The sequence below is a fragment of the Dromiciops gliroides genome, chromosome 5 (assembly GCF_019393635.1).
Source record: "Dromiciops gliroides isolate mDroGli1 chromosome 5, mDroGli1.pri, whole genome shotgun sequence".
In the NCBI taxonomy this organism is placed as follows: Eukaryota; Metazoa; Chordata; class Mammalia; order Microbiotheria; family Microbiotheriidae; genus Dromiciops; species Dromiciops gliroides.
This window is the reverse complement of record NC_057865.1, coordinates 141,745,930-141,757,163: the sequence shown is the minus strand read 5'-3', so window position 1 is coordinate 141,757,163 and position 11,234 is coordinate 141,745,930. Positions and strand designations below refer to the sequence as shown.

At 34.7% G+C, this 11,234-nt stretch overlaps 1 pseudogene; it reads right to left on the bottom strand.

Moving 5' to 3' along the window:
- Nucleotides 1-7,040: 7,040 nt before the first annotated feature.
- LOC122729648 lies at nucleotides 7,041-7,433 on the bottom strand (annotated as a pseudogene).
- Between the last annotated feature and the right edge of the window lie 3,801 nt (nucleotides 7,434-11,234).

Below are 11,234 nucleotides of genomic sequence, written 5' to 3'. Positions count from 1 at the left end.
ATGCCAGCCATAGGAGGATGGTGGAGAGGGTGGATACATCAGGCATAGTCTTGTCCAGGAGAGATGACTGACTTCCTTTTGCCCTGGTGGCTGGTTAACTCCTAAGAGATTGGGGAGACAGAAAGTGTTCCCAGGGAGGAGAGAGACAGAAATAGATATGGATAGGAAAATTGATAGTACTTGAGCTTGGATTTGAACATAGATATGGATAAAACATTTATTAAGAGCTTACAATAGCTTGATGCTGTGCTAAACACTGAGGATTAAAATACAAGTAAATAAAATACCCCCTTATCCTCAGAGAGAGTAATTCTAATCCTAATCGGAGAAGACAGCACATAAAAGGAATATGGAAACGAGGAAAGAAAAAAGTGCCTATGTAGGAGCCAGGCTGATAGGAAGAAATTGAAGAAATCCAGAAATTTTGTCCAGCAGGGTGTAAGTGAGCACAGCTATGGTCTTTCATGAAATGGCAAATTGTTCCAGGTACCCAGCAATCCTAACTATAATGAAAATGAGAATATATGGCATGTATGTAGCACCTGTTATGTGCCAGAGACTGCTCAGTGCTTTACACATATTACATCATTTGATCCTCACAACAATCCTAGGAGTTAAGCATTATTATCCCCATTTTACAGATGAAAACTGAGGAAAACAGCAGTTAGATGAATTGCCCCAGGGTCATATAGCTAGTAAGTGTTCTGAGGCTGGATTTCAACTCTGGTCTACCCACCTCCAGGCATGTACTACCTAGCAGCCTGATAGCAATCCTGAAAACAGGCATAAGGGCAAGGTTAACTTAGATTGTGGGGTTTGTTTGCTCCAATGGTATGTATTTATCGAAAGGAGAAAAAATAACTGATTTCCAAAGAGATTGAATCCACGACCCAATCTGGATTAAAGCCTACCACACTAAATCAATGAGCCACCTCTTTCTCACAATATTGAATATAAAAGAATCCAGAAAGAGCCCTGGATTTGGAGTCAGTGTGCCTGGGCTGGATTCCTGGTCTACCACTTAATTAATACCTCATTGACTTTAGCCAAGTTACTTCACCCTCCCTGGGGCTTGTTTTCCCTAATCTGTAAAATAATGGGGTTGGACAAGATGGTCTCTGGTATCCCTTTCAGCTGAAAATTGATAATCCAAATCCTTCATTTTATACCTAGGGAAACTGGGGAAATGGTTTAAGTAAATTTCACAAGGTCACACAATGAGTGTCAGAGCTGAGATTTGAACCCTTATCTCTACATCTTTCATCATCCCATATTACCATCCATATTGTTTCAATTGTACCATGATAAAGATTTCTGGAAAAGAAATATCTATATTGAACTTTGAATAGAATTTAATTATTGGGATTGTGTTGAACTCTAGGTAGCATCAAATAGTATCTAACCCAGTTGTTACAACTTCTTTCTAAAATTGGCCTTCAGGTAATTGGGACTAGCGCTCATTTCATTTCCCCTCTTGGATCTTTCTAGCCAAACTAATGTCTCTGTCAGATGTATTTATGAATGAAAAATACCAAGTTTAGCCCTTGCCAGGGATAACTCTCCAAGTCATCTCTCAAAGGAGAAGCTGCCCAATGTTTTCCAGCTTTTTGAGTTTAGCCTTGAGCTCACTTTGTATTTGAACATGTCTTATTTCTTCTTAACTGCTTGTGAGATGATTGTTCCTTTGAGAACCAGAACTGTCTTCAGTCCAACCAAATGTCTGTGATATAATAGAAAGGATATTTCCCCAGACTTAGAATTGAAAATTCCTTTGTGTTAAGGAACATGTTAAACCTTTTTGTCTGTTGTTAACCCCTGTGAGCAAAACCATACAAAGTCAGGCAGAATTTTTTTTCCCTAGGATCTTCATATAAAAAATAAAATGAAACAATTCTGGAGTTAAAATATCTAAAGAAAATATAATATATCTTGAGACATATTTTAGTGTAGTCTGTAGTAGAGTCAATGTGAAAAGCCAAGCAGTATAATTTAATCTTGACTCCATAGTCACTCAGAAAATATTTTTTATATAGAAATGTGAGGTTGTATTTTTCAAGATATAAATTTATTTCCTTGTTTTTTAATAACACATATACATATTTATACAAACCACCCCATATACACATATGCACAAACACACATGGGGAAAATGAAATAGGTAAACATTTTGACAATTTTCAAAGACTAAGTATTTCTAGTAGGCATGGATTAGTTTTCCAATTTCTGACACTACCTGATAATAGTCTCAGCTTAGATCCACTTAGATCCACTGTTTGTTCCTTGAGCCTCTAAGGAAATGCTATTTACCAAAAAGGTATTCTTACACACCAAATCAAAATAGATTAAAGTAAACCTCTAGGGTTCTTTTAAAAAGAAGATAAACTCAGGAAAACATGAGAAAAGAAATGGTGATAGATTAGAAAACTTGTGTTATATAATACACACTATATACTATAATAAACATTGTATTTATGTAGTGTACATACTATATATATATATAAATGCATGTAAATGTGGCTATGTTTTTGTCTATGTATATTTATATGTGCATGTATGTATATGTGTGTTTTAATTTAACTTATTTATGTTTAATATATGTTTCATACCAGGGGACAGAAAAAATCTCTTGACTATATTCTTGCACAAGTTTCTTAGCACAGTCCATTTGAAATACTAAGAATCTTTCACAAGTTCTCTTGGCATTGTCAGTTTTTGAATGGAGAAAATAGACTGTCCATTAGTTATCCTTTCCTTTCATCAAGTGATTAGCTCATCTTATTAAAAAAATAATTTGTTTCTTTGATAACTTATTTTATATAACTTTTCCAACCCTGCACTGTGGTTTCTTCTAATTTCAACAGTTTGTAACCTATATTTCTAGGACAGAGATAGGAATTTATATAGATACTTATATATTCACAAGTAGTTGGTACAGTATACAGTACACACAGATACATATATATACACATATATTAAAAATATTCTATCCCAGTGACAAGATAAGATAATTAAATAGCATGTTGGAGGGATTCGTATTAGAGAAATGATACAAAATGTTCACAATAAGTGATCAGAAAAAGGAAATGGATTTGTTACTTGGTTAGAGCAAATAAGAATGGACATTCCATTCCCTCTATTGGTAACCTTGGTCTTTGTTGAGAAGGAAGGACTAACAACATTGGAAACCTTGAAATGGGCAAATATCTTTAAGAAGACCTCTGGTAGTTTGAATAGACCTACCATGCCAAGGTAATAGAAGATGAGTAAGCATCTAATGGGATGAGTATGACAGATGAGGTGTGATCTGTGGCATTGGATGGAATAATCAAATCAGTGAAATTATAGTTTTATTGAACTATTATTATTGAGGGAGTTTGTTTTATAAGGATGAATGACTAAAGCTTTTGTAAATCAATAAGTTTGGACAGGTTTTTTTTTGGGGGGGTGGGTAAAAAGAGGAGTATGAACTCCTACAGATGGTTTTTGGATAATAGTAAGATTACTTGAAAGAAGGTTCAGGCCTTACAAGTAATTATCATGAAGTTTCCATATCAGAAGATGTTTCATTTGTCATTATATTTCCCCTAGTGTCTTAAGTAGATCACCAATTAAGGCTTACTGTAATAAGATAGTTGTAACTATCTTCTTATTAGAATAAAAACCATTATGTCTTTTTTAGGTCCTCTGAAATATTAGAAAAGTGTTTACTTTCAACCACATACTCAGAGAAAAGGAGAGACAAACAGAAAGAAATGTACCCCTCCCCCAACAAAATATAAAATAAATTGTCTCTCTGAAGATTGCCTATTGTCTTGATAATACTGAAGTTGTGACCCTGAGTATTTTCTCTTTGAGTTCTCTTTTTGGCCAGAGTAATCCTGTGAACTTTATTAATCAATCAACATTTGGATAGAGAAACCTAAATTAAGATAAACCAGGAAGTCAAATTTTCTGGCTAGCCTTTGTTAATCACAGGTTATAGTTCCTATGTAGATCAGGTGTTCATAAATTTGTTTTGTGTATAATAGATTTCTTGATTGATTTCTATGGGCCCCTTCTCAAAATAATGTCTTAAATGAATAAAATACATAGCCTTACAAAAGAAAGTACTTCTTTGAAATACAGCTACCAAAATATATTTTTAAAAAAGTTTTCTGATTCATGTTAAAAACTTTTGCTTTAGATTCTTATATTATCCATAACTGTTATAGTTTTCCAGGTATTTTATATAGCAAAATGTTTTCATATTTCCTAAAAATTTCCAAGGATAAGTCTGAATTGAATACAGTTTTCAAGATAAAGTAAATCACATTATTTCTTTAGACTATTTTTATGTATTCTACAGTTATTTTTATCTTGAAAAGTTCTAATCCAGTTCAAGGAAAAAAATGTATGATATCAGTTTGATTCCCTATGGCTTAGCCCATAGGCAATCTTATATTTAGCTCTTTTAAATGAAATTATTGCTGCCCTTCTAGCCAAAAATTAAAGTATAAATAACAAAACATGGCTGGCTTCACAGCTACATTTGGAATTTGGTGACCAAATTGCTTCCAGGACTCTCCAAATTTAGGAATGCCATCCTTAGTCCAGGCACTAACATCCTTTTATTACTTCTTATAATCCAATTCAATTTGAAAGATATTTATTAAACCATCAGCTCTGAGTGAGGCTTACTTACAAAAGATGGCTGAGGAAATAAGACACAAGGCCACATCCTTAGCTTCTGGTTCTGAATTCACATGCAATTTTCTGTAGCTTGAGAAATTTTGGCTTCCCCACTACCCATTACCCCCATCAGAAGAAATTTCTTCCTCTCAAGAAAGCAATGAAGATTAAAGGAAAAGTTCATTAAATTTCTTTAAACTTTACTGGGAATGGAGAGGGGAAGCGAGTTCTTTTCTCTCTTTTTTTTTCTACCCTCCTCCCTCCTCAATTTGCTGCCTTCCAAGAGAACTCATTTCATGGTCTAAGTTGACAATAACACCAACCAAACACACACACACACACACACACCACCCTTCCCTCTATCTCCTAACATATTCTCAAACCAATAAAAGACAGATGGCTTTCTGTATACATTCTTTTTTTTTTTTTTTAGTGAGGCAATTGGGGTTAAGTGACTTGCCCAGGGTCACACAGCTAGTAAGTGTCAAGTGTCTGAGGCCGGATTTGAACTCACGTACTCCTGAATCCAGAGCTGGTGCTCTATCCACTGCGCCATCTAGCTGCCCCATGTATACATTCTTAATACAACTTTTTCTGAACAATATTACTTCAGGAGGGAATTTTCAAGGTACAAGTGATCTTCCCTTCCCCATACATTAGGTCCCAAGCTCTTGAAACAATGAATGATAGGACAGAGACTTGGAAATCTCTTGGAAACAAAAGATACAATGTTTCTCTGGAGAGAATGCTTATTAAAGATTTACAAGCATATGGACTAGAAAATTTCTAGTTTAGGAGAAATATGCAAATCCATAAAAATTACATAAAAATTGATGACATAATTCTTAGCAATTTGACAATTGATGAAGTTATAGATACTTGAAATATTGAGATAATTCTAAATGATAAGCCTAAAGAAACAGATTTGTAAACATGTTTTTAAGTAGGATGGAATTAGATTATGAAGTGATGATGCATTCTAGGCCCAGTTAAGTCCCTTATATAACAGAAAAGAAAGATCTTAATGGGAGAAAAGAAAAGCATGGCTGGAAGGTGTTTCTTTGTCTCTCAGGAAGGAGAAAATGTGCCCAAATCAAAAGCCTCAAGGCCTTGGAATCTTTAGATTTAATTTATTCTTTTGGCCTGAATATGTTTTAGGTATTTCTTACTGAAGTCTCTCGATAGTCCTTTCTCTGTTACCCTTGAGATGTGGAAGCAAAATAACCAGATAATGAGGGTCATTTTGGTGATACTGCCCAATTTAAGGGATGGGTTTGGAATGGCTCCTGTAGCAACAGCGGCTACTTCAATCTAATAAATTGTTTCAAGAAATCCTCCATTCTAAAACCCACTTTTATTTTCATTATCAGTATTGTTACCATCATCACTATAATGATTAATAATAACTACCATTGATACAACACTTTAGCATTTGCAAAAGGCTTTACAAAAATCTTGTTTTATCTTCACACAAAATGTGCTATTATCCCTAATTTATAGATGAGAAACTGAGGCAGATAAAGGTTAAATGACTTACCTAGGTTCACACAGGTATTAAGTGTTTGAGGCAGGATTTAAACTCATGTCCTTCCTGCTGTTGATTTAGAAAGGGAGAGTTACTGTGCTTCTTATTGCAAATAGTCAGTGATTAATGAGGAATTATTGATAGTTTGTTTTTATTAAAGGCCTACTATATGCCAGGCACCGTTTTAAGCACTGGGGATAGAAAAGAACGTAAAATGTAGTTTCTGCTCTCCAAGAATTCTCAGTCTATTAGAAGCATACAGAATCATAGAAAAGAATGTAATAGCAGATAATAAAAAAATCAAAATGTTACTCAAAATTACAATAACTCAAGGACCAACGATTTTTTAAGTGCGGGTATTTCTCCACTTATAAAAATCATAACCTCTCTACAACTCTTACACTGCTTACAGTGTTTCACACGTTATTTTGTGATTAACTATTTATGGGTTTATTTGGCATGTGTTCCATGTCACTGCCCTGCTCAATAAACTCTAGTGATTCCCCATTGCCTCTAGGATTAAATACAAACTACTCTTTTTGCCATTTGAAGACCTCCAAAACCTGGCTCCAAATTATATTTCTAGCTTTATTTTGCCTTAATTCCATTTACATAGGCTTTGTACTGAAAGAATGGGCATTTTTGCTATATCTTACATGATGTTCAGTTTCCCATCTCTCCCATATTTTTCAGAGGTTGTCTGTCCACCATGGCTGAAATCCACTCCCTTGTCACTTCCATATGCTTTAGGACCCCTAGTGTCTTTTAAAGCTCGGCTAAAGAGAATGCCATTTATTTCTTTTTTTTTTCTATTGGAGCATTTTATTTGTATGCATATTTTACACCCTTAGAAAAAGAATCCCAGGATTTTTCCTCCTGTGTGTTTTTGTCTTGCTTCCTCATGGTCCATGATGCCAACTGAGGTTGTAAGCACAATGAACCCAAACTGATGGGATGGTAGCAGATTATTTTGCCACTTTTCCAGATCTTTCAATTGAACATCAAATCTGGGGCTAATTACACCACATTTGTTTCATCTGCCTGTGAGGTTCACAACATTTTTTCCTGCTCAGTGATCATTGATGATCTCAAATTCACCAATGTAACCATGCTTCATCATGACAGTTAAGAACCTGATGATTACTTTAGAGCAAGGCCTAATGAGAACCTGGCATTTTCCTTGTTTTTCTGCATTGTTGATGCTTTTGAGAACATCTGCCAGGACATTCATGCGCACCATGGTGGAGGGACTGCAAGATGGCTGAAAGAACAACATTTATTTCTAATTTGAAGTAGTCCATGTCTATATTTATGTGTATTTCCTCTGTGTCTATGAATCCTCATGAATGACATATGGTTCCTGAAGTTTGGTATAATGGACTGACATTAGAATTGGAGTGTGTGTTTGTGTATGTATGAGTTTGTGTGTGTGTATGTGTGTGTTTGCTCATGAGCACAAGCACATACATGGATGTACATGAAGGTACAAAGCTCTAACTAGGGTGAGGACTGGGCTTTTTCCAATGGCACTAGACTTGGAAGGTTTTGAAAGTATCAGAAATCCTTCAGCATCATAGAAACAACAGAGGTTAACACCTAGTTAGCAAGAAGAATTAGTTAAAAGAGGAAACTTCTAAATGGCACCCCCAAGTAAATGCTTTCTCAGTGAGGTTCTTCCCCCTTCTCTTTCAATTCCTTGCTTTTGCTTTGTATTTTTTCAGTGTCTCTACTCATGTTAAAAAGGTTATCTGAACATGCTTCTCATGGTACCTTCCTCTGGATATTGTTATTTTGTGCTGCTCAGGGCATAAATATGGGTAGTATTGGCTGTGTGTGTGTGTGTGTGTGTGTGTGTGCATGTACATTAGAGACCTCCCTTGAGAAAGGATAAAGTAAAGGTCAGAGATATAAAAATTTTAAAAATAGAGAAATTTTACTTAACCTTAAATCCTTTCAATTTATATTATGAAATGAAATATACAATTTTCCTATCATACTAAAATCCAGTATTTCAAAACTTGAATCAAAGGAATGTCCAGATCTAAAACAAAAACAAACAAACAAAAAAAGATCAGCTAAAGAGGTACCTTCTGCAGACCACAATTCCTGAATTCCTCAAAGCAACTACATTATACTTCCACTCACCCTTGTATTTAGTTGAGACATATTTAGTATATTTCTCTCTCTCTCTCTCTCTCTCTCTCTCTCTGCAGGACAATGAGGGTTAAGTGACTTGCCCAGGGTCACATAGCTAATAAGTGTCAAGTGTCTGAGACCAGATTTGAACTCAGGTCCTCCTAAATCCAGGGTCAATGCTTTATCCACTGTGCCACCTAGCTACCCAAGTATATTTTTCTCAATGAATATAGTTTAGTTATTTTTTTCAGGAGTTTTTCAGTCACATCTAACTCTTTGAGATCCCAATGGGAATTTTCTTGGCATAAATACTTGAGTTGTTTGCCATTTCCTTCTCCAACTCATTTTACAGATGAGAAAACTTAGTAGTCAAACAGGGTTAAGTGACTAGACCAGGATCACATAGCTAGTGTCTGATACCAGTCTTCTTGATTCCAGTTTTAGTACCTTATCCAGGATAATACCTAGATATACAATGAAAATGTTATCTCCTCAAATAGATTCTTATCTCTTTGAGGGCAAGGACTTTTCTTTTTTCTGTCTCTAGTGACTGACATAGTATTTGGCACATAGGTGTTTACTGATTGATGTCTTAATCTTTGCTTTCCAATTGAATTTCCAGCTTGTATTTCTGTATTTTTCAGTAGCTGGCACAATTTTGAGCCCCAATACGCACTCAATAAATGTTTCTTTACTCATTGATTGAATAGCCAATCTACTGTAGCTATTCCATCAACTGAATCCACTGGTGGTTTGAACATTAATATTCAATTCAACTAAATTTATTGTTATTACACTGAGCAAGTCACTGAGGATACAGAGACAGAACTAAAATTTCCTTTTACCTTTAAATAACTTACATTCTATTAGAGATGGGACACAAATAAATATAATGCAGGGAGCATTGAGGAGCATGTCAACTCTAACAAGTGGAGGGATCAGATAGTTGATCACTGATGGAAAAAAAGAATCATAGAGGAGGAGGTACGGAGGAAATGTGTCATGTACATGGAAAATGAATACAAGAATTTAAAGAATGAGGAGACAGATGATCCAATCCTAATAACAGCTGGTGGTCTAATCTGGCTAGAAAGTAGAGATTATTGGAGAACCTTAAATGCCAAGGCCTATATTTTATCATAAAAGTTGGTTTAGACCAAAAACTCTTCATGATAAATACTCCAGAATTGGTTGTCTTGACTTGGCTTCTTCTCCCAAATAATCTAATTCTGTGAATTATTTCATTTTACATACCACAGTTCCTTCCTATATTAGGGAAATGTTCTTTAATTATATCAATAATTATTTGCTATCACAGTCAATTGGAATAAAACTATTTTGAATTATGTCATGCTATGTGGTATGTAAATACCCCAGCCTTCTCATAATATTGCTCCAAGTACTAGGAAACATCTTCATTTTCCATCATCTTCCAACTTTTATTTTTGTCAAGTATAAGTTGCTTCCAGGATAGTATAGTATCCACTGGCTTTAGAAACATAGAAAAGGCATAACCTCTTTCAGAATAAAAACAATATAAGGCAATGGTATAAATCAAGAATTGATTTACTCAACTATCATTACAATAAACTAATGCATATACTCTTTCTCTTTGTTGGGGAAAAAAAGGCTACCTTTTCTTCCTTGCTAATTCAAAGGTCACCATGGGAAAAGAGATTAATAAAATAAATCATTTTAATTCACTTGTAATATATTTTCAACTTCAAGTTTAATTTTTGGAAACAATCTTATTTCTACTAATCACTCTCCGTTTCCATCTTATATTTGTCTTTAGCTTTAGGATCTCTCAATTCCATTTTTGAAACTTACCAAAGAACGAGACTATGGAAAATTGAAAATCACAGAAGTTCTCTTCTTCAATGCCTATTGTAAGAGTGTTTTTGTGTTATTTTGGGCAAGTTGGGAACAAAAAAGATTAGTAGATGCTACTAGAAATCCATACTACATTTCCAACTTTCACGTATTTGTAAAAGTTGTCCCTTATGCCTTAAGTGAATTCTCCCTTCAACTCTACTTGGAATCTTTGTCTTTCATTAGACACAGCTCAGGGGCAGCTAGGTGGCACAGTGGATAAAGCACTGGCCCTGGATTTAGGAGGACCTGAGTTCAAATCCAGCCTCAGACACTTGACACTTATTAGCTGTGTGACCCTGGGCAAGTCACTTAACCCTCATTGTCCTATGCAAACAAATAAACAAACAAATAAACATTATACACAGCTCAGGTGTTACTTCCTCTATGCAAAATTTTTTGGATATCCTTAGTAGTGCTATCTCTTTATATTATTTTTATTTTTGAGCTCATTTGGTATATTTACATTTCCTTACACACAAAATTCCCTTTCCCATCTATGTTTGTCTGCACTAGCTTTCATCCAGACCTGGAATTAAGTACCCCTTTACCTCCACTCGTTACAATCCCTTGTTTCCTTTAAAACATATCTTGACATACTCCACCACATAAATATTTCATCATGAATCATTTGATTTTGCTAGGGACCTCCCCAAATTTACACTGTATTTATTTTGAATATAATTTTTTATGAACATGCCCCTTTTTTCAAATAGATGAGGCCAGAATCTCTTTCCTTTTTGTGTTCATATATCTTACACAAAGCCTAGTTAATCTTTAATGTAACACAAGCTTATTAAATGCTTATTGATTAATTTGATTTTAAATTGTCTCATTTTTCTTGTACTCTGTGTATATGATATAATCCTTAATTGAATATGAGCTTCTTGAGGTCAAGCATAGTTTTATTTTAAATTTCATATTCCCCATTCATATCACAGTGCTTTGCATATCACAGAAATATAGTAAATGCTTGTTGTATTGAATTGAAATAATTTATGAAAGGAAACTTATCTGGAAATGTAGCCTCTCA